Raw genomic sequence first — 23,830 nt, 5'->3', positions numbered from 1 at the left:
GTGTTTGTTTTGATGCTCACGATGAAAACGACAACGTACAAGCGACATACTATGGTATCATAGAGGAGATACTAGAGCTTGCCTATGGTCCATTGAAGGCGGCTCTTTTTTGCTACCAGTGGGTCCGGCTCGAGGAAATCAACACTAACAGCGAAGGGTTCATTACTGTTGATCTCACTAAGACCGCATACAGAGATGACCCCTTTGTCCTTACAAGAGATGTTATGCAAGTCTTCTATGCAAGGGACAACAAGACAAATGAAAGGCTAAAGGTAGTCCTAGAAGGGAAAAGGAAGATTGTCGGTGTTGATGGAGTGACGGACAAAGAAGACTACAGGGGTTATCAGGAAATGCCTCTATTCGGGGCGAATGTACCCCTACCTATCCTTCAAGAGGGTGACGAACCTGCTTACGTACGGCTTGATCACAATGAGGCCCTCATTGTTGATGCACCTAAAGATAGTTAGATTATTGTTAACTATATAATCATTATGCAGACGTTGTATCAGTAATTCGCACTGAATATCTAATTCATATTTTGTGTGCATCTCTATAATTTAATTATTGACTATGTAATTAAATATTGAGATGATGTTCACAAACACTATTATTTGATAATTATATACCATTAATTAATTATCATAGAATTAAATAATCAAGACACCAATTTTTGTGTTATTTTAGAATATAAACTGATTGCATTATTTCTATTAATAAATAAATAAAGAAAAGCAAACTAGCCGAACTCCCTATCCTAGCTCAGCGGTTAAGGCCGTGCACTCTGTACTCTGAGACCCGCACTCAAATCCCAGGCGGGCCAAACTTTTTTAATTTTGCATTTATTATTTAGTAGTGCATTACGACGGGATAAAAGAAAAATAACAACTAATTCTAACGTAATCCCTATTCTAGCTTAGTGGTTAAGGCTTCAAACTAAGAACCCCGAGACCTAGTTTTAAATCCTAGGCTCAGGAAATTTTTTTATATTTTTTATAAAAAGGCTGCAAGACTGTGATTTTTTTTTATTTTTTTACTAAAAGGCTGCGATGGCGGCAGGGCCCTTCACTGTCGGTTTTGGTTTTCAAACCGGCAGTGATAGCGCTGCGATGGCAGGCTCTAAACCGACAGTTATTTTTTATATTTTTTTTACTAAAAGGCTATGATGTCGGCAGGGCCCTTCACTGTCGGTTTTGGTTTTAAAACCGGCAGTGATAGGTTCTATCACTGTCGGTTGCTCGAACTGACACAAAAGGCCCCATTCACGGTTAGTTTTTAAGCTAAAACTGAGAGTAATGTGTAGATGCTCCTCACATGTCAACAGTGCTCCCACTGACCACAACAGTAGAAAAACTGCTCCCACCTACCCTGACAACTTTAGTTCAGAAACAAAAATATACCACAAATGCTAGCCCGTCATAAAATGACCATCGGCCAGGATCTAGCCTCTCCATGCATGTTGGTTTTAGCCATGCCTTATCAGTCATGATACAATGTTTTTCTCTCACAACAAACCACAGATATCGTTATGCGTCATAGTCCACCAAAATGGTGCACACAAGAGGTACTAGAAGAATGCTACTGAAGATAAAGCAACGTCGAAGATTGAAGATGCCACGAGATTCACAGAGCCATCCGCTGCGGTGTGCATCTGGAAAAAGGCCATGTACAAACAAGGCGAATTCATCGATGCCACCTTGTCATCTCCAACTGGTATAGCTCGTAGACCACCTCGGTGCTGCTGTTTGCCCTTAGTTGGTGCTAGAAGAATGCTACTGAGGTGGTTACATTATAATGTGGTGATACACATTGATTGTAACATTGACCTGTACGCAAATAGGTCTTGTTTATCGTATATGTAATTTTAGTGTAAGGTCTTTGTTATCATATATGTAATTTATTTTTAATATTTTTGTTATTTTTTATGTATTTCACTACTATCTAAATAAATATATCGTTGTTGTTAAAACTTTCTCTCTGTACTATCTAAATAAATATATCCTTTGCATATATGCACCTTCACTGTCGGTTCTACTTACAAACCGGCAGTGATATTAACTTTCACTGTCAGTTCTATTTAAAAACCGGTAGTGATATTAACTTTCACTGTCGGTTCTACTTAAAAACCAGTAGTGATGTCCATGCCCCCCTATATAAAACAAACCGCCGGTCACATACATCGATCTCACTCACCCACGAACTCTCATAGTCTCATTTCTCACGTTTCACTCTCACTTCTCAAGAAATCCACTCTCTCTCTACGTGATTCGGTCATGGCTCCTGTATTTTTTAATGGTATTGATATGTTGTCTTCTCTAATATTCTATCTATATTCATTTGATCTATATTTATATTCATGTTTATTTGCATTCTACATTAATATATATTCTTATTCCTTGCATTCAATCTATATTTAATTATGTTACCACATTTTACTTGGAAGAATTTTTTGTGCATATATTTTATGTTCATATTTTTTTGGCATTTTATCGATCAGGTGGTATGAACAACGGACCTCCTCCACCACAAGAACCAGGTTTCCACCCTGGCGATGAGCCATTCGCTCCTAATGTGGCAATTCCACGTTTCCCTATTTCAGCTATTGTATGAAATATTTTCCAACATCTTTTGTTTTTTTGATACTAACAAATAAGTGTAATTAGTTTAATATCATTGTTGCATACATATATGTCGCAGACTATAGCCCCAGTATATTGGCTGCGAACAACACTTAGCTGGTTCTTTATCTCGGACATCGTTGAGAACGCGACATCTAATGCAAGTGGTCAGCTATGGACATGTGAACTCAGTTTTTTCCATCACTTGAAGGGGTGCAAATCATTGGAACCATATCCAGGAGATGGGAAGACAGAGCTCGAACATTATAAGCGCCCAATTCAGTGCCGTGCACATCTGTTTAGAAGCACTTTGACATGTTTGCTATGATGTGCCTGATTTCTCGCACTTCAAGGCACTGGCTTTGAATGCTGGGGATATCCCCGTCCCGCAAGCAAGCGAATGGTTTGCGAGCTACAACCGTGCGGATGTGGTAAAATGGTCACTTATATCTGAGTCATGGTTATTTGTTGTTTACTATTGTAATAACATTCTCTATTTTTTTTCTTTTTCTCCGCATGTAGATTACGCTCTAGGACCTTATCTAAGCTGCATGTGGCTTGTGGGCGTTCTAGACCAAGTTATGGAGCAATTTGGGTATGATTGGGACTTCTGCAATGGTAACCTCGGCCAGCTCACTGTAGAAGGATGCTAGCACTGTATAAGGATAACTAACAGGGGCAATGGTCGTTCAGTAGGTTACATCTATGGCTGACCATTCTTTCGGTATTGTGAGGCATGAGAGAGTGCACTTATACGGGCATTGGACTTCATCGATACAAGCGGATACATAATCTGTGACATCAATTACCATATATGACTACAGAGGCATGTTAGTGTGCGTGGCCCGATCAAACCCGACAGTGATTCCGATGGTAATTAATGGTTATTAGGTTGTTTTCAAGGTCGTAGTTTAATTGGGTTCTAATTTTAATTTGTATGGCTTTGTATGTTTAATTATTGTCATGCATGTAATTCGTGTAATATTTGTTGGGCAACTAGAAATATACATTCCAGTGTCGTATTCGTCTCAAACTTTTTCTTAGGTTGCATGTGCCACGTGTGAAGGAAACACCTAGTTTGGGATTTTCGGAGATGGTTTGCTACTTTCTGAGGTTTAATTGAATTTCCCCACGACGACACTGTTTAATTATAGGTTGAACTGAGTGTACCCACAAAAAGATTCGGAATGATGCTAAACTTTTACACAGGCTCTAATGTGCCCTAGGGATAAGAATTTTGTGGAGGTGGATGACAAAATCTATTGGGTCCAAGATGAAATTCACCCTCTTTTGTCTCATTCGGCATAGAGAAAAATATAATAAATAAAAATACTGATTAGAAAAACCTCAGATCCTATGTGGGGTCTTAATTTGGGTGTACATGCTTGCTAAAAAATTTCAAGCCATTTCGACATAGGCGGAGTATACATGCTTCACAAAAGTACATGTGCCTTTTCATCGAACCATGACTATATACATAGGTTATCAAGATTTCTGTGGTTCATAGACATTCTGGTGTCATATTTATCTCAAACTTTTTCTTAGGCTTACACGTGCCACGTGTGAAGGAAACACCAAGTTTGGGATTTTTCGGAGATGGTTTGCTACTTTTTGAGGTTTAATTGAATTTCCACGCGACGACACCATTTAATTATAGGTTGAACTAAGTCTACCCGTGAAAAGATCCAAAATGGTGCCAAACTTTTACACATGCTCTAATGTGCCCTAGGGATAAGAATTTTGTGGATGTGAATGACAAAATCTATTGGGTCCATGATAAAATTCACCCTCTTTTGTCTCATTCGGCATATAGAAATATATAATAAATAAAAAAATAGATCAGAAAAACCTCAGATCCTATGTGGGGTCTTAATTTGGGTGTACATGCTTGCCAATAAAATTCAAGCCATTTCAACATAGGCGGTGTATACATGCTTCACAGAGGTACATGTGCCTTTCCATCGAACCATGACTATACATATAGGTTATCAAGGTTTCTATGATTCATAGGCATTTCGATATCGTATTCATATCAAACTTTTTCTTAGGCTTGCACGTGCCACGTGTGAAGGAAACATCAAGTTTGAGATTTTTTGGAGATGGTTTGCTACTTTATGAGGTTTAATTGAATTTCCACGCGACGACACCGTTTAATTATATGTTGAACTGAGTCTACCCACGAAAAGATTCAGAATGGTGCCAAACTTTTACACAGGCTCTAATGTGCCCTAGGGATAAGAATTTTGTGGAGGTGGATGACAAAATCTATTGGGTCCAAGATGAAATTCAGCCTCTTTTGTCTCATTTAGCACAGAGAAAAATATAATAAATAAAAAAACTGATAAAAAAACCTAAGATCCTATGTGGGGTCTTAATTTGGGTGTATATGCTTGCCAAAAAAATTTCAAGCCATTTTAACATAGGCGGAGTATACATATTTCACAGAGGTACATTGCCCTTTCATCGAACTATGACTATACACATAGGTTATCAAGGTTTTCGTGGTTCATACGCATTCCAGTGTCGTATTTGTCTCAAACATTTTCTTAGGCTTGCACGTGCCGCGTGTGAAGAAAGCACCTAGTTTGGGATTTTTCGGAGATGATTTGCTACTTTAAGAGGTTTAATTGAATTTCCGCACGACGACACCGATTAATTATAGGTTGAACTGAGTCTACCCACGAAAAGATTCAGAATGGTGCCAAACTTTTACATAGGCGCTAATGTGCCCTAGGGATAAGAATTTTGTGGAGGTGGATGAAAAAATCTATTGGGTCCAAGATGAAATTCACCCTTTTTGTCTCATTCAGCACACAGAAAAATATAATAAATAAAAAAACTGATTAGAAAAACCTAAGATCCCATGTGGGGTCTTAATTTAGGTGTACAAGCTTGCCAAAAAAATTTCAAGCCATTTCGACATAGGAATACATATGCTTCTATTTATTCAGTATATAAAAGAATTTTTTAATATATATAAACACCACTGTCGGTTTCAAAAAATCGGCATCGATGAGAAGAAACCGATAATGATGCTGGTTATCACTGTGGGTTTATTTTGAAAACCGGCAGTGATATATACAAAATTAAAAAAATTATGCCAGCCCTCGGGTTCGAGCTCGAGTCTCGGGCTGCAGAGTTCAGAGACTTAACCGCTGCTCTAGTATAGGATGTGTGCCAATGGTTATTTATTTTTTCTTTTTGACCTTTAGGCCGCTTAATAAATTATAAAATTGAACAAAAAAATTTTGGCCGTCTGGGACTCGAACACGGGTCTCGAAGGCTAAGTTGCGGGGTCTTAACCGTTGAGCCAGTCGGAGGAGTTCAAAAGAAAATGAAAAGTTATCCTACTTAACACCTAACTGCTACACCACATCACTGCCGGTTTGGAGAATTACGCGGCAGTGATGTACCCCCATCACTATCGGTTTATAATCAGAACTGATAGTGATGAGCTATTTCCCGAAGTAATTTAATAATTTATAAAATTGAACAAAAAAAATTGGGCCGCTTGGGACTCGAACACGGGTCTCAGGGGCTAAGTTACGGGGTCTTAACCATTGAGCCAGTCAGAGGAGTTCAAAAGAAAATGAAAAGTTATCATACCTAACACCTAACTGCTACACCACATCACTACCGGTTTGGGGAATAATCCGAAGGTGATGTACCCCCATCACTGTCGATTTATAATAAGAATCGACAGTGATGAGCTACTGGTATAAAAGAGGCGCGGATTGAAATTATCTAAATTTATTTCAACCCCGCGCCAACCCCTCCCCCCGTGCCGCCGGAGCACCACCCCGCGCCGGAGCACCACCCCACGTCGTCCACCGCCCCACGCCGAAGCACTGCCCCACGCCGGACACCGCCCTAAGCCAGAGCACCGCGCCATTCATGCCCTCGTTCCTCATCCATGATGCCGACCGTGCCCCTCCTCTACGCCTGCACTCCCACTGCTGAGGCCTTTAGGAGCACGCGGACAGCTGCTTTCTCACCCTCACGGTGAGAGCGTGGCTCACTGCCCGCTATGTGTCTGATGAAATGTCCCACGGTGTTGCTGCTTACTTGAATGAGTAGAGGTGTTGTTGTGAACCAGTAGAGGTGTTGCTGCTTACTTGAATCCAATAATACTTATTTTGGAGGAACGTTTGTGTAACCATTTTACCAATTCACTTCTAAGAAGAAAAAAGTTGACTTATGTCTACATTAAGTGACAGTATGTGATTATGTTTCTTGGCTATTCGTATACTGCTGGTTATGGACAAGGGTTTGCCTCCCTATTGTTAGAATTCTAAAGAAGTAAATTTTGAAAGGAGGTTGTGTGCTGTGTTTGTCAACATAACAATTCAGACCTAAACAGGGACGCAAGTGAGGTTATAGTTATTCAAATATGTTTCAATTTATCTGGAGGATTTATTTATGTTGAACACACATTAAATTATCTCATGCTTGCTGAGGATCTGGTCTAATAGAAGAACCTATGCTTTAGTAACCAACCTAATGTGAAGTTTGTGAATACTAAGGCAAAATCAATGGTTCTAATTTGTAAACAAGGAATGTAGATTCGAATTAAGTGTCACTAGTAGAGATTTGTTCCTTATTACTTTGAGGTGCTTTTACTTTAAGATCTAGAACTCCCTTTTTGATCTATGGAAACAATTTCCATATCTAGAGGTAATTTTTTATCATGTCAAGGATAAAGAACATTAAATAGATTTAGTTTAGCCATATAACTTGAATAATAATTCTTGTTCAGTAAGTTACCATTACCACTTACCATATGCCTAATTTACTTAAATGTATAGGCAACCATGGCATGGTATGTAGTGCATGTTGGTCATATGCCTGGGATTTATCAAACCTGGGAAGATTGCTATGCTCAAGTCAATCGCTACCCTGGTAATTTACACAAAAAAGTACAACACAGAAGCTGAAGCTTTGAGGACCTACTATAGTCATCCGGCCTATCTTACAAACCATAGGCAACTGATCTACTATGGTCCAATGAATGCAAACCATGGCCATCCACTGGCACTGGAGATTCACCCGTCGGAGATGTGAAGATTAGGAGAATTGCTCCTTGATCTTGAAAAGATGTTATGCTTTTATTTATGGCTATGTTCATTGCTTTTCTTATTTGGAAGTTGATATAGACTTAGTTTCGTAGAACAGTAGGTGGACTTTGTTGTATGTGGTCAATCAAACAATGAATTTGTTCTAGGTGAACATATGCTATTATTCGACTTTGTTGTATGTGGACTTATTATTAGACTTTGTATTAAACATATTATATATATATGAACATATGCTATTAGTAGTTGTCCGCAGCCAAAACTAACCACGATTGTGTCACAGCCATGACTCATCATCACCTGTTACCCCGTCATCGAAGAACAGATCGATAACAAGAAGCGGCTGATATCGCTGGGACAGGAGAGCCGTATGATCCAACAAAAAGTGATGGTGTCAATTAGGACGGTGAGAACGAGTAGCCATGGACCCCGTTCGGCCTGCTCGATCTGGGTTAAAATGACCAAGATGGCTAGGTAACTTTGGTATCATGTGACTATGTAGCCACACATGCTAATCAATTGAGAGGGTCATAGCTTACTTGGTGTCTCTAGCAAGAGCCTCCGCCGACCGAGGAGCCAGAATGTTCAGGTAGCAGGAAGGCCAGATCCAAGTGAGGCATGTGAAAGATTCCTGTTGGTAGGAATGCACACTGGCATATTACTGAGTTTGATGAATTTGGGGGTCCACTCTCACCGCCTATAGCTTTGACCAAATACAAGACTATCCTCGAGTTACTTGTTAGGGACTTCATTCCGATTAGGTATAGGAAGTGGATTTGGAAAGATGATGACCCGTGGAGGGTTCTTGAAAGTGAGAATGATTACATATGGGATATCAAGATCCTAGAGTATTTCACTTTTCCAATGGAGTATGACAAGGAGTTAGTTAAGAAAAAAGCAAAAAAATCATGGGGACATGCTTCAAGAATTCTAAGTGGACATTGTACAAAAATTTTGTCTTCCAAAATAAAGAGCCAGATTTCGATGGTGGACAATTTAACAAGCAGAAGGACTTCTGGTAGGATTTCAAGGAATACAGGTTATCCGAGGAGTACTTAGAACTGAGCAGGAAGAATAAGGAGAACTCATAGAAAGCGATGAATCCTCATCATCTCAGCTCTCGTGGCTACGCCAGAAAGATGCCAGAATTTGAAGTAGAACTTGAAAAGATGGATCGCCTTGCTGAGGAAGGCGTTAGAGTTGAGACCGCCGATTGGGAGCCAAGATTGATAATATACTGTATGGGAAGGAATATACACCACGCAGAGGATGGGAGCTTTAGCTCCACAAATCAACCCATGAGCGAACTCATCCAGAGGATCTCCTAGGTAACTGACGAGGTGAGGCAAGGGACTCACACTTCTAATAGGAAGAAACACATGCTCACCCAAGGACTCGGAACCAAGGAGCACCCTGGTCGCACTAGAGGAACCGGTGTTGTTCCTTGGAAACTAGCATTCCCCCAAGAATCTAACACTTACTGGAGCCGCTCGAGGGGTAGAGCGGATCAGAAGGTAGAGTATTTGTGGCAACTAAAAGAGATGGAAGAAAAAATGGACGCATGGATTGAGGCGACTGTTGAAGCATGAGTCCAGCAAAATTTGTTGTCCAAGGGGTCAGGAGTACCACAAAACCCTACTCCTACTACCTTTAGCCCACAGTTTAGGGGTCGCAGCAGCTGCGGATCGACCCCACTCGACGAAGAAGATGCAAATGTGCATCATCCTATGGACGACATCATTGAACCCGTCAATGTCAAGTTGTACATCCATTAGGAATGGATAAAGAACATGGTGGCGCTCGGCCAGGCCTGGCCTGCGGGAGATGGGACCATTAGTGGCCGCCCAATTCCACAGGGGTACGCTCATGTCACCATTGATAGAATACTTGATAAGAAGTATAACACGATACACATTGAGTACTCCATAGCAGAAGACATGTAGAAACTTGGTCATAACAAGGGCTCTCAAGTGCCCTGGCGCAAGCGCTTCATTCAGCTTGACCACCAATTGCCCTCTGATGATGAGGATGACTGTGAGTCTTCGCCCACCCACGATGATCACTCATCATCTCCCAACTGAGATCACTCCCCTCCTCATCCCTTGCCACCACCCCCGAGAAGATAGAGGTCTCCTTCTATTCCTCCTCGTCCGACTCCATCTTCATCAGCCCCGAGAAAAGAGAAGACTCCTCCTCCTCCTCCTCCTCCTCATCCTCCTCCATCTTCATCAGCCCCGGGAAAACATAATTCTCATCGTCATCCTCCTCCTCCGCCGCCTCAGCCCAAAACAAGATCAAAGGCATCCTCGCAGTCGCAAAAAGGTCCTTGGATTCGGTCACTAATGCTCCTAAAGTGGACCAACAAAAAAGAAAAAGGTCATTCAGTGGCAGCGTTATAAACTTGATGGAAGGAAAATTTACAGCACACATCTCGAAGGAAGATTGTATTAGTTTCTTCAATCGTTGTGCCTCACTGCCTCCGTTTTTGTTGAAGTCCGAATTCAAAAGGTAAACATAGAATTAGTACGCTACAACAAGAGCCGATGAAATACACAATGAAGATTTAAGGAAGATACAGAAATTCGTCGAAGACAACCCCGAATTAACCATGGAAGAGGCCACGAACATCTATTATGATGTACAAGGGACGAGAACACCGGCAATGAAGTATGAAATGGGCAATCTTTTGGTTACCGATCACGAGTATAAAAATTTGACAACATACATGCGCCAGTTGCATGCATATTACATGGCTCAAACAACAGAGATAGAGGACTTTGGTTTTGAGGTTATTATCCGTTCGCCACATGTTTTTCATTATCCTGAAGAAGAGAAGTTCGATGTTGAGTGGGAGTGCTTGTTCTAGCTATACCAGAAATGCTCTCTTGATACACAAATGTTGATGCTGTGAACTATGTAAGTACCCTACACGCACGATATTACAATTAACTACTCTCTCGGGACACAAATTATTAACTTTTGAGCACTTCCCATGATTTTATGTAGGTGTATAGTAAAATTTTGCATTCTAAAAAGCAAATGGGATAACATAGGCTTCTTGGACCCCTTGTGAGTCAATAAGAAGACATGTCTAGGCCTCCATGAATGTGACGTGGAAGACTTGAAACAGAGATTGATTGTTGTTTTCGACGAATTCAAGATGAAGAATAAAACCCATATACTTCTAGCCTACAACTGCGAGTATGTGTTCTCGGCTTTTAATTTTATGCTTCTTTTTTTGTTAAGATTATTCGATAATTATGATTATGTGATTGCAACCACTATTTTGTCTTCATTTGTGTTAATCTTGCCAAAAATCTGATTAAGGTGTGGGACTTGAAGAAAAAATCATTTCATCATCTGGATGCACTGGTGGCAGTGTTGAATTAGTAAGCGATCCTAATAACATATTATTTTCTAATCACACATACCGCTTTCTAACGTTTCTCCTTTTAATATTGCTCAGTGTCTGAAGAAGACATATCGGTGGGACGCAGGTCCCACTCAAGGCTGTCGAAATGGAGGGGAAGTACCTAAAACAGCCGGCGGGAAACAATGAATGCAGGTTTTATGTAATGTGGGCAATGCTTTGCTACATCAACAGAAAATCAGAAGAAGCCGATAAGTTGGTGTGTATAATCCTCATTTCATTTATGTCTGTTAATCATTCAACAAAATGATTTACTGATTCCTCTTTGGATATCATCTTTTTTGAACGACAGCGCAAGAAATATAACCATGAAAAGCTGTTAGACATGGAGATCGTCGCGCTGCAATTGGAGCTAGCAAAATTCATCTTAGCCGAGGTATTAAAAAAAGATGGAGTATTTTCCATTGCACAAGCCGTGAAGTTCAAGGATCAGTATGGTCCAGAGCGGCTTGCCAAATTATTGTAAGAAGTCCGAGAAGCATTGCACAATCTGTAAAGTCCGAGAACAATTCTTTTTTATTTTGAGGGATCGAGATCTTGATAAGAACATTTGAACTGTAACCGTAACATTTATAATGTTTAATATCGATGGACCTGTCGTCTACGTAGCGTATATAAAGCGAAACCCAATTCCATGAAAAAATATAAATTAAAATAAATTTTAAAACAATAAAATGCGAACGTGACATCACCTTCGGTTAGCAGAAAACCGGCAGTGTTGTCGTAACATCACTGCCGGTTAGCAACAAACCGACAGTGATGGCACTTCCGGCTGGAGCCACAAACTGACAGCGTTGGCTTAGCCATCACTGTCGGTTCTTGTCACAAACCGGCAGTGATTCTTACGACAACACTGCCGGTTGAAACGCAAACCGACAGTGTTGGTGGAACTGAACTCTACCGGGTGGTTTTATGAACCGGCGGTGTTGGTGGAACTGAACTCTGCCGGTTGTGTAAAGAACCGACAGTGAAGTTGAAGAACACCGCCGGTTTGTAGGAGCCGACAGTGATAGCTTACCCTCATTACTGCCGGTATGGTTGTGCCGGTTTAAAATCCGACAGTGATGGAGTATTTTGAACCGACAGTGGAGTGCTATTCTGACGTAGTGTGAGTTAGCTATTGGGTTAGCCGATGCCCCGTGCCTGCTTGAAGCATGCGAAAATGCAGTAGAGGCTAGGTGTGGAAAACTCTTCCCAGAACTGCCGCCTGATCAGTGGCTTAGACTAGTTGGATTCAATTGAATCACATGAATGAGATGGCCTGGGGTGCCTCTCCATTTATCTTACTGGGATTTCTTGCTCAACAAATGGTGGCTGCTTGGTCAAGTCTTGTTTTTTTGGGAACTCGGCTGCTTGGTCAAGTCTTGTTTTTTTGGGAACACGGCTGCTTGGTCAAGTCCTTTCCTCTGATCAAGGTAGAGGACAGACCGAGTTGCTGTTGGTCTTTGGAGGTCATGCACAATAATAACCTCCTCCCATGCACAGTGAGCCGCCCTTGCATTTGTATAGCAGACAACCGGTTTAGTATTTTTCACTTTGTTCTTATGATCAATCCAACAGCACAATTATATATAGACAATAAGGAATTAGTCATACATATACACATAGTCAAATACTTACATTAACGATTAGATCTTAGACCCATAACTCTCACATGAGTTAACGTTGTTATTCATTACATATAACATTTGATGATTGTACACCCATTCCTCATGACATAACACGTGTCACAATTCATTACTACACAGAACTCATTACAGCCAGTTCGTAACCCCATCACCGCCTGTTTTTGCTTTCAACAATAAATTATCGACGGTGATGGCTATGATCATCACCGCCGGTTCGTCTTACTAGCTGACAGTGATGAGGATTTCTAGAATTCTAAAAAAACAGGTAAAAAAAATATCCCGTCAGCATGGCGTGCCATGTAGGAGAGGGACTAGACTGAGCTCAGAATAAAAACTCAACGACCGAAAACAATAAATTTGATAGTTGCGGTCAAAAGGTATATGCAATATTCCACTATCTCTGAATTGTCACATTATCATTATATACATATCTTTTTGGCTTACCCCTGTTTAGAGTAAGTGTTAGTTAGTGATTGCATCATAAGTATATATCTTGTCAATTGCTCATTTGCCAATCGTTCCCCCCTATGGTAAAAATACAAATAACGATACCTGTAATAATTCTGGTGAGATGCTACAATGGTAATTTGTGCGCTTGCAGAATCTTTAATATTATATTTGCACTCACAACCACCAACAGACCTCAGCTACTCCAAGCTATCTAGGTGGCAGAAACCACCAAGAGTAACAACAAAATCTGCAGCCTAAACGATGAACCAGTGCCGCCACTAGATGCAAAACTCCAAAGCAAATAAACTAGATCTCTCCCAATCTCAATTTGGATGAAGCAAGTCAAGAGATGAGTGGAAGGTGCTCTTGGATGCTCACAGGGGTGTTGGATTGCTTAGAATACCAAGAGAACTCATCAAAAGCCGGTTAACACCTATTTATAAGCCCTCTTCAAGACTAGCCGTTGAAACAGCTTTCGCTGGGCAAAACTCGTGACCATCGGATCCACCGATGGCCATAGGATTGGCACCATCACAATATATGCCACGTTAATTAAATAACATTGTGGCATATAATCCAATGCACTTTGCACACTCCGATCCAATGCTCGTGTGCGCTCTATAGAGAAATCTGGCTGTTTCTCGTGCTAATGGCTACTTGAGCATACTCCAATGTCCTTTTTGTTCCGATGCTACGCTCAGAGGTTCCAACGAGCATATACTCTAGATTTATTTAAGTATATGCTTATTAAAAAGTATTTATAAATTTATAATTAAGTTATCCATGATCTAATGAGTTTGAAATTTTTACTACAGTTTAAGCATACAATATTTAGCCCACCATAAAAATTTATCACAATTGGATCATAAAAACTGCAGCTATGAATCAAAAAAATTATACTAAAGCACACCATATTATATGTTCACTGTATAGATCTATTCATGTGGAGTCCAACAAAATTAGGTTTTCTATTTTATGATTTTTCTGTGATTTACTATGATTTTTTCAAAGATTCAGTCGAAATAAATTAAAAAAAAAAAGATAAAACCATCTTTTGAAACTGTTTATAACCCGTCAATGAGGTAAATTGAACGGTTTTAAAAGTTTGGAGATGTGGTTTACCAGGTTTTAGAGTTCAGGAAGGAAAAATTAGATTTTCGTAAATATTGAGAGAGGTAATATAGACTTTTTCCCAGTGTGTGGGCTGCTTGCAGCGTAGACGGGCCATTTTTTCCGTTCGACTTGATCTACCGAGTGTAGTAGGAATGTGGGATAGGTATTTATTTGAGGTCTTCAAGCGTAGATGGCACGAGCCTTCGTCGTCGATTCGGCCGCCATTTTACTTGCTACGCCCGTCCCCCCTGTGCTCTTGCCGGCACAGTGGGCACAGTGTCTGTTTGAGGCCTTTTTAAAAAGCATGCTTAATCCAAAAATTTCTTCGTAAATACGTGTGTATTAATGTCCGAGGTACTCGCTCAAATTCCATAATCAATTAGTTTTATGTGTTAAGCTTTGACCATTAATGGATTATTATGAATCGATTTTGAAAATATCAGTTGTTTGTAGACCAGCTGGTGAGCAAATGTGGTAATGAAGTTTTGTGATAGCAGATAGTGATAGGCGTGACATTTGGGTGAAAAAAAATGCTCTGCTATGTTAAAAACTTAATCACATTATTCAAAATCAACAACTCCAGGATGTGTTTGCGCTTGTTGCACTTTATTTTACTTAACTTTTAAAAGTTTATTATTGCATTGCAAATGTTGGATTCACATTTTTCTGGATGGTACTATGTATTGTTCTAATGCTCATCTTATGGTTTAATGCTAATATTTAGTATATATGCTATAACAGAAATGCATAGTTATGCCTCCTAAGCCTAAGGATGCATTCCGCAATGTCTACAGCAGGCGCAACCGGAAACATGGTAGCGGGCCAACCCAATCATTGGGTTTCAAACAGTGTTAAAATTGGAAAGATAAATATTATAGGCATATTTGTTTGTTGCACAACATGATGCATCCTTTGTATACTCCTTGCTCTATTGCGTTGAGAGAGCTGCTCTGCCAAGCAGTAGTTCCTGTGTCTCTTATCTATCCAGCAAGCTTCAGCAACAGGTCGTCCTCTTCTATCCAGCGCAAGGAGCAGCAGCACGAAACTCCTTTCGTCATATTTCTGCTGAATTACATTGTTTTGTGGACGAAGAAAATACTCTTTATAAAAACTAAATTATTTTTTGCACCCTCATATAAGTTTTTTTAGTTGCAAAACTTTTATCTAGTGTGGAATCGAAAGGATCAATTACATGCATTTGTTAACCAAACAATATTCGTGAATAAACAGTACCAAAACAATAAATATGAATGGTAAATTCACTACCAAAATCGTGGAATCCTCCTAGTATTTTTAGGTAGTAATAAAACACTACCAATAGTCATAGCGTATAGGAATCTCACTATGAGTTATTTAGTAGGGAAAATTTATACTAAATTTTAAATGACAAAACACTAGGAGAATCCCACCTCACTAGAAGAAATTTAATATTCTGGTTGTGATTAACGGTGTTAGAACCATGCTTAGCCATCCGATCAAGATTCGATGGTTGAGTTCTCGTTGATGCGGCTGAATCACATGCGAGCGGGCATGGTGCACGTTAAAAAAATTTAGATTTGGACTCTACATGCAACTAAAGGTGTAACTATATTTATAAAAAAAATAAAAATAGGTGCAAGTATGGTTAAGGAATACGACAAATATTTTAAAAGGTAATAAAAACATTACTAACGCGTAGAGTTCGTTTCTTGGATTTTGTGAGCGCAAGACCCACCTAAATCAGAGCTATCGATAAAAAAATATATTGATTTTTAAACTTTAAGCTTTATTAAAATAGATGTTATTGTTTTAATAATTATTAAACTACTTTGGAAAATGTTGTTGTATTGGAAGACTTGGTTCATGATGTCACAAAAAACATATGACACCAGCAGCTATTTTTACTTGAGCCTAAATATAGAAAACTCCAGTTTTGGTGGGGGTTTTACTTCTAGGAAAATGCTTGGACGTGGTTATGCGTAGACTGGAAAGGTTAGCAAGAAATATTGACATGACTCAATAAACAGTGCACTGTCCAGGGGAGGAGAGAACAGTCCACCGTGAAGCATGCCCACGAGTCAAGGGGTACAGATGATTAATGGTGAACCATAGATCTGGTGATGGACGGTCGAGGTTTCTCGTTGTTATACGTGTATTTCTAATGTATTACTGGATTTTTTTTAAGACGTCATCGGAGGGGTGAGGGCCCCACCTAAATGATTTTCCATTGATTTCGGCAAGCCGGTGATGGAGGATGCAAAGGCACCTTACAAGGTCCGGGGACCAAAAGTCATTGGAAATACATAGAAGGCGGGAAGAGACTAATGAATTACAAACACGCCAAACATCAACGATGCAGCGGTCGTCCGGGTGGAGACGGCAGCCCCATAAATAGTAGGATTCCCTGTAGGCAATCAACCAGCATTGTGTAAGGAAAATGGACCCTAGGCCCATTTACTTTGGATTTTGGTGTTTAATGACCAACACTACCAAATTGGACTAATGAATTTGTAAGTAATTGTTTTGTAGTTTAATATGGTGCAAGACGTGACTTGGACGAATGCGACGTGATGATCCGATGATCAACACCTTAAGAAAGACCTTAGGAGCACAAGAGAAGACCCAAGATATCAAGCAAAGTCCAAGCATAAAGATAGGAACCAAGCCGCATGCAAGATCACGAAGAAACGAGCTCACAGACCGGACGCTGGAGGAAAGTGACCAGATGCTCCGATCAGTGACTCAACTACAACAGGCGTCGGCAGCAGTGACCGAACGCTGAACAAGCAAAACGACTAGACGCACCGATGGCACTGTTCATCAGTCTGGCAACACATTCAGCTATGACCGGACGCTGGCGGCAAACCGACCGAACGCAGGACAGTAGTGTCCGATAGAGCGGCGAAATTGCGACCAGACGCGTCTAGTGGCATGTGACCGGACGCTGGCAGCGTCCGATCAGTTGATCACAGCTCTAACAGTCGAGATGACCAGACGTGTCCGGTCAGGACGTGATCAGCGTCCGGTCAGTAGCAGAAAAGCGGGACTTCATCCCCAACGGCTACTTTCTCAGTGGGGTTTATAAATATAACCCCCAACCAGTCATTTGAGGTGTGTGGAGCTGAGAAAACTCACCAAGGGTGTTGATACACCATTTGAGTGATCTCCACTTGCATAGTGCTTAGTATTTTATTAGGTGATTAGCGTAGGTGCTTTTGCGAAGTGCTTAGGTTGATTAGACCACCGCTTATGCACTTGCTCTAGGTTTAGGTCTAGTGTTTAGTGAGGTTTGCATACCTCTTACCACTCGGTGCTTGTGAGCACCATTGTTGTACATCGAAGGGGCTTGTAGTCTTGCGAGATCACACCAACCGCGTTTGTGGTGTGGCCACCACCGTGTATCAGAGGGAACAAGGCACACGGCGTTTTGGCTGAAAGCTTGATAGTGAAGACGGTGGGGAGCATCCGAGAGAGCGTTGCCGGAAGGCACGTCGGAGACCCACTTGCGCGTGGGGAAGGCCCGAGGCTATCCACAGAGTTACCCGACCGGGAGCTTGGCCTTTGCGAGGGGCTCCAACGAGGACTCAGAGGAAGCTTGCGCGCTTCTTGATACCTCGGTAAAAATACCAGAGTCATCGACGGGAGTTTGCATATCTCTACCTTGCTCTTTAGCTTTCACATTTACATTGATTGTATTACTTCTTTTTGCGGTAGAGATAGCAACACACTAGCAAAACTATAGTTGCACATTTAGATAGATTATCTATTGCATAGGTTTTGCTAGGGTTAGAAAAAGAATGCATAGTTGAGAGTTAGTTTTTTAAGTTGCCTAATTCACCCCCCCCTCTTAGGCGTCACAGTCCCCTTCAATTGGTATCAAAGCCGGTTAGCTCAATTTAGACCTTTGGCTTAACCGTCGTTGAGCCGACGCTATTTAGAGTGGTTGGGATGGATACCTCTAGGCCTTCACACTTTGACGGCACTAACTTCCCCTACTATAGAGCTAGAATGGCTTGCTATCTTAAGGCGGTTGATTTGGGAGTTTCGAGAGTCACTCGTGACGGGATAAAACCCATTAAGAATCCCGATAAACCCACAAAGAGTGAAGAAAATGAAATACATTTGAATGCTAGAGCTAAGAATTGCTTGTTTGAACCATTTAGCATGGATGTGTTTAACCAAGTGTTCTCTTTAAATACGGCACATGAAATTTGGTTAAAACTTCAAGAGCTCCATGACAGAACAAGTAATGTCCATGAGCAAAAACATTGTCTAGCTAAATAAAATTATGATTCCTTCGAAATGGATGATGATGAGCTTGTTCATAATATGTATTCTCATTTGAATCTAATTATCAATGAGCTCCATTCTATAGGATTAATAAAGCTAGATGATGCGGACATCGTGAGGAAGATCATCTCCGTGCTACCACAAAGAAATATGCAAGCATCATCACCATCCTTCACAACATGGAGGACTTGAGCACCATGACCCCGGTCATAGTCATTGACAAGATAGTGGCATTTGAAATGTCACACAAGATGGGTCAAGAAGAAGCCTCTTCATCAAGCAAAGGCAAAGCTCTCGCATGAGCGAAAAAAGAAGATGAAGGGCAAGTAAGTTGAGACAAGCTCAAGCTCAAGCTCAAGCTCCTCAAGTGAAGATGAAGAAGAAGAGGGGGATGATGATGATGATCATGAAGATTCAAGTGATGATCAATCTTCCTCCACCACCTCCGACCTTGATGAAGAGTCAATCAAACTAATCAATAAGGTGGAGAAGATGATCCAAAAGCTCAATGTCAAGGGTGTGCCCATCCAAATCCAAGATCTCATTTTCACCAATCAAAGAAATGATCAAAGAAAGAGATGATGCTATGGATGTGGTGAGTTGGGGCACTTTATGGAAGTTTGTCCAAACAAGCCCACACCCAAGACAAAGAAGAAGGCATGCAAGAACCAAGTCCTCACATCAATAAGGTCATGGGATGATTCTTCAAGTGAAGAAGAACACCATCACAAGAGACGAGGGCACAAGCACTCATCATCAAGCTCTTCTCGTGTGTGCCTTATGGCACAAGGTAACGAAAGCTCATTCTCTAGTGAGAGTGATAGTGATGATGAAATGCCTTCTTATGATGAAATTGTGCAACAAAATCTTAATTATGCTAAAGTTTGTACTAGTCAACAAAAGAAGCTCGGAAAAATAAAATAAAAGGTAGATAGTTCACAAGAAGCATATAAAACTTTGCTTGAACAATATGAGAACTTTGCTAATCTCTATGTTGAACAATCTACTAAAATTAAGCAACTTGAGGCTAGTGCAACAACAAATGCATGCACAATCAATGATGAGCAACTTGTAAAGAAAAATAAAAAATTAAAAGAAAAGTTAGCTAGCTGACAAGATGCTTATAAAAGTTTGCTTGTTAAAATGGAAACCATGTGTAAACATTGTGATGAGCTAACTAATAAAGTTGCTAATCTTAAAGCCGTTAGTACAACACTCACCAAGGCATCTAAAAAAAGTTCTTTCTCTAACATGTCTAAAAAGGATGCCTCTACTTCTTGTAATGATTTATGTTTAGACTCATCCTTGTGCAACTAAGTTTGTATTGAGAAAGTTGTTGTAGATACATGCACACAAGAGGTTGCAAATGAGAATGAGCAACTCAAGCAAGAAGTAGCTCGCCTCACCAAGAACTTGACTCAAGTGAAAGGCAACGCAAAGCAAGCCCAACTTCATCAAGATAACACCATCAAGGGAGTGAAGAAGCTTGATGAAGGACAAACCGTGGTTTCTACGTGCGCCACAAGGAAGGTCATAAGTCCTATGAGTGCAAGGTGAAGAATGGGGGAGGAGCAAAGAAGAAAGAGAAAAAACAAACAAGCAAGCTCTCCAACACCTACACTAACAAGGTGGACAAGAAGGTCTCCACACCATACTTGTTAAAGAAGAAGAAAAATGACAAGGTGGTGGCCATCAAGGTGAACAAACAAGCCAACAATAGGGTCAAACACTTTTGGGTGCCTAAGGAAATCATCTCCAACATGAAAAGCACCAAGAAGGTTTGGATCCCGAGAGGGAAGTGAGAAGTCCGATGGACTTCGGGGAATTTGGAGACTTGGCAAAGTATGGATGCATTTCATAGGGTGCATCATGATGGACAAAATCATTGCCAAGTGGGTTAGTGAATACTATAGATCCAAATTCCCCTTTCCATGTTAGGTAACTAGATTCAATTTCCTTCAAGTAGTATCAATTTGCATTTCCTACAAGTTGTATTTCTTACAAATTGGTATCTTTAAGCATCTAGTTACTCTTCATGCCTAGGTTTGCATTTGCATGCTTACATATTTTATCATGCATACACTAGGTATATCTTATGGTAGGCTTGCTCTGTTTCATTCTTATTCCTTGGAGCAATTCTATATGGTTTAAAATTATTTAGGAGCACGACACATAGCTTGTCTTTCGATTGTTCATCTAATATGTGCTAAAGTCCAAATTGTAGATAATTTCTCCCGAATATTGCCTTCAAAAATGACTCTCACATTCATGTAATGTCATCTTTCAAGTGGTATTTTTATTCTAAAATCAATGTGCATGTTTCCTACAAGTATTCTATACTTGTGTGCACAAATTTAGGGGGGGTTACTCTACAAGTTGGATGCTTTGAGACTAACATCTTTCCAAGCTTATCATATGAGTAGTAGTCTCATTGCAAGGAAAATGGAGTCCCCAGAGTTAAGCATCATACTTCAAATATCCACCGCCTATTGCAAGTGGTAGAAATCAAATTGGTTTCCACATGTGCTATTTCTAAAACCGATATCATCATATTGATTTCATTTTGATATTTATATGCTTTCTCCATGCATTATATAGATTAAATTCCCTTGAGCAATAATTTGCCAAATATGCATATGCTTTGCCTTCTACCATATGTATGCATATATTTAGGGAGAGCTTAATCTATATAATGTGAGAGTTAAATTTTGTGATCTATTTCACTCTACACACAAAGGATCACAAAGTTTGACCCTCCCTTGTGCTACTAATGTCTTCCTTTTTTGTGTTTGATTTCAAAGGGGGAGAATTCAGAGGACCAAAAGCAAGCATTAATTTGTAGGACCAAAAGCTAAATCATTTACAAGTGGTAATGGTTTACAAGTGGTGTCTACAAGTGGTAATGGTCCGAAAAAGGGAGGATAGTGGATTATGGATTAGCCTATGTAATGAGGAGAATTTGTAAGAAGTAAGGCTTACATCCATAATGCCACAAGAGAACATTTGCAAGGACAAGATAAGTTTTTAATGTGGTATTCTTTAGTTTTACAAGTAGTATCTTTTAGCATCATATAATTTTGCCCCTTGCATTGCATCCTAGCAAGTAGGTAGTTTTTAAATTTCAAAATTCTATTATTTGCTTGCTTTGGTCATTGTCATCAATCACCAAAAAAGGAGAGATTGTAAGAAAAATGGACTTTAGGCCCATTTACTTTGGATTTTGGTGTTTAATGACCAACACAACTAAATTGAATTAATGAATTTGCAAGTAATTATTTTGTAGTTCAATAGGGTGCAAGGCGTGACTTGGACGAAGGCGACGTGATGATCCGATGATCAACACCTTAAGAAAGACCTTAGAAGCACAAGAGAAGACCCAAGATATTAAGCAAAGTCCAAGCACGAAGATAGGAACCAAGCCGTACGCAAGATCGCGAAGAAACAAGCTCACAGAGGTGATCGAACGCTGGACCGAACGCTGGAGGAAAGTGACCGGACGCTCCGATCAGTGACTCGACTATAGCAGGCGTCAGCAGCAGCGACCGGACGCTAAACAAGCAAAATGACCGGACGCACCGATGACACTGTTCATCAGTCCGGCAACACATTCAGCTGTGATCGGACACTGGCGGCAAATCGACCGGACGTAGGACAACAGCGTTCGATCGAGTACAGAGAGGTTCTAGAGCGACGAAATTGCGACCGAACGCGTTCGATGGCATGTGACCAGACGCTGGCAGCGTCCGATCAGTTGATCGCAGCTCTAACGGTCGGGACAACAGGACGCGTCCGGTCAGGACGTGATCAGCGTCCGGTCAGTAGCAGAAAAGCGGAACTTCGTCCCCAACGGCTACTTTCTCAGTGGGGCTTATAAATACAACCCCAACCGGTCATTTGAGGTGTGTGGAGCTAAGAAAATATACCAAGGGTGTTGATACACCATTTTAGTGATCTCCACTTGTATAGTGCTTAGTGTTTTATTAGGTGATTTGCGTAGGTGCTTTGCGAAGTGCTTAGGTTGATTAGACCACCGCTTATGCGCTTGCTCTAGGTCTAGGACTAGTGTTTAGTGAAGTTTGCATACCTCTTACGAGCACCATTGTTGTACATCGGATGGGCTTGTAGTCTTGTAAGATCACACCAACCGCGTTTGTGGTGTTGCCGCCACCGTGTACCGGAGGGAACAAGGTCCGCGGTGTTTCGACGAGAAGCTTGATAGTGAAGACGGCGGGGAGCATCCGGGAGAGCCTTGCCGGAAGGCACGTCGGAGACCCACTTACGCGTGGGGAAGGCCCGAGGCTATCCACGGAGTTACCCGACCGGGAGCTTGGCCCTTACGAGGGATTCCTTGCGAGGGGCTCCAACAAGGACTAAGGAAAAGCTTGCACGCTTTTTAATACCTCGGTAAAAATATCAGAGTCGTCGACGGGAGTTTGCATATCTCAACCTTACTCTTTAGCTTTCGCATTTACATTGATTGTTTTACTTCTTTTTATGGTAGAGATAGCAACACACTAGCAAAATTATAGTTGCATATTTAGATAGATTATATATTGTATATGTTTTGCTAGGGTTAGAAAAAAATGTCATAGTTGAGAGTTAGTTTTTTAAGTTGTCTAATTCACTCTTGTGAGGCGTTACGGTCCCTTCACGGTGCAAGCAAGGCGGTTGGTGGCGAAAGACGACATCGTGTCTGTGATTCCAGATCTGCCAGCATCATGGAGAAGAATTTTCGTGGCACCCCAGCAGGCCTTGGCATATCCCAAAGTCGACTAACCCCCAGGGTCTGAGAACTTTGCCAGCCAAGGTGATTCCAGAAACTTCTGGCAACTGAGCATTGCAAGACGAGATGGTCACATGTCTCTGCCTCTTGCCTGCATAGCTCACAGATGTCGTCTTCAAGGATATTTTTGTTGTATATAGATTTGCTCGACACTGAATGCGTTCCTAAAGCAAACTGGATTTATTTTCTTAGAGGAAAACGGGCGTATTGCGTAGGCATGCCATCAGTGACGTTATCAAGCTAATAAGGAACAAGGCAGACCTTGCTCCCGGTCGGTGCTTGCTCCGCGCCGTGCTTGCACGGCTGCGCGCCTGGTGGGCGCCGCGGCGAGCCGATTCCGCTGGCCGAGCCCCAGCTGGCTCTTGGCGACGACACCTTGTCCAAGAGCTTCTGCTGGTACTGGTCGAGCGCGAGCAGCTTGAGGTTGAAGTCTAGCTCCCGGCTAACGAGCGCGGTGTTGAGCCTGCTGG

Source organism: Miscanthus floridulus, chromosome 3, assembly GCF_019320115.1.
Source record: "Miscanthus floridulus cultivar M001 chromosome 3, ASM1932011v1, whole genome shotgun sequence".
Taxonomy (NCBI): domain Eukaryota; kingdom Viridiplantae; phylum Streptophyta; class Magnoliopsida; order Poales; family Poaceae; genus Miscanthus; species Miscanthus floridulus.
This window is presented reverse-complemented; position numbering follows the sequence as displayed.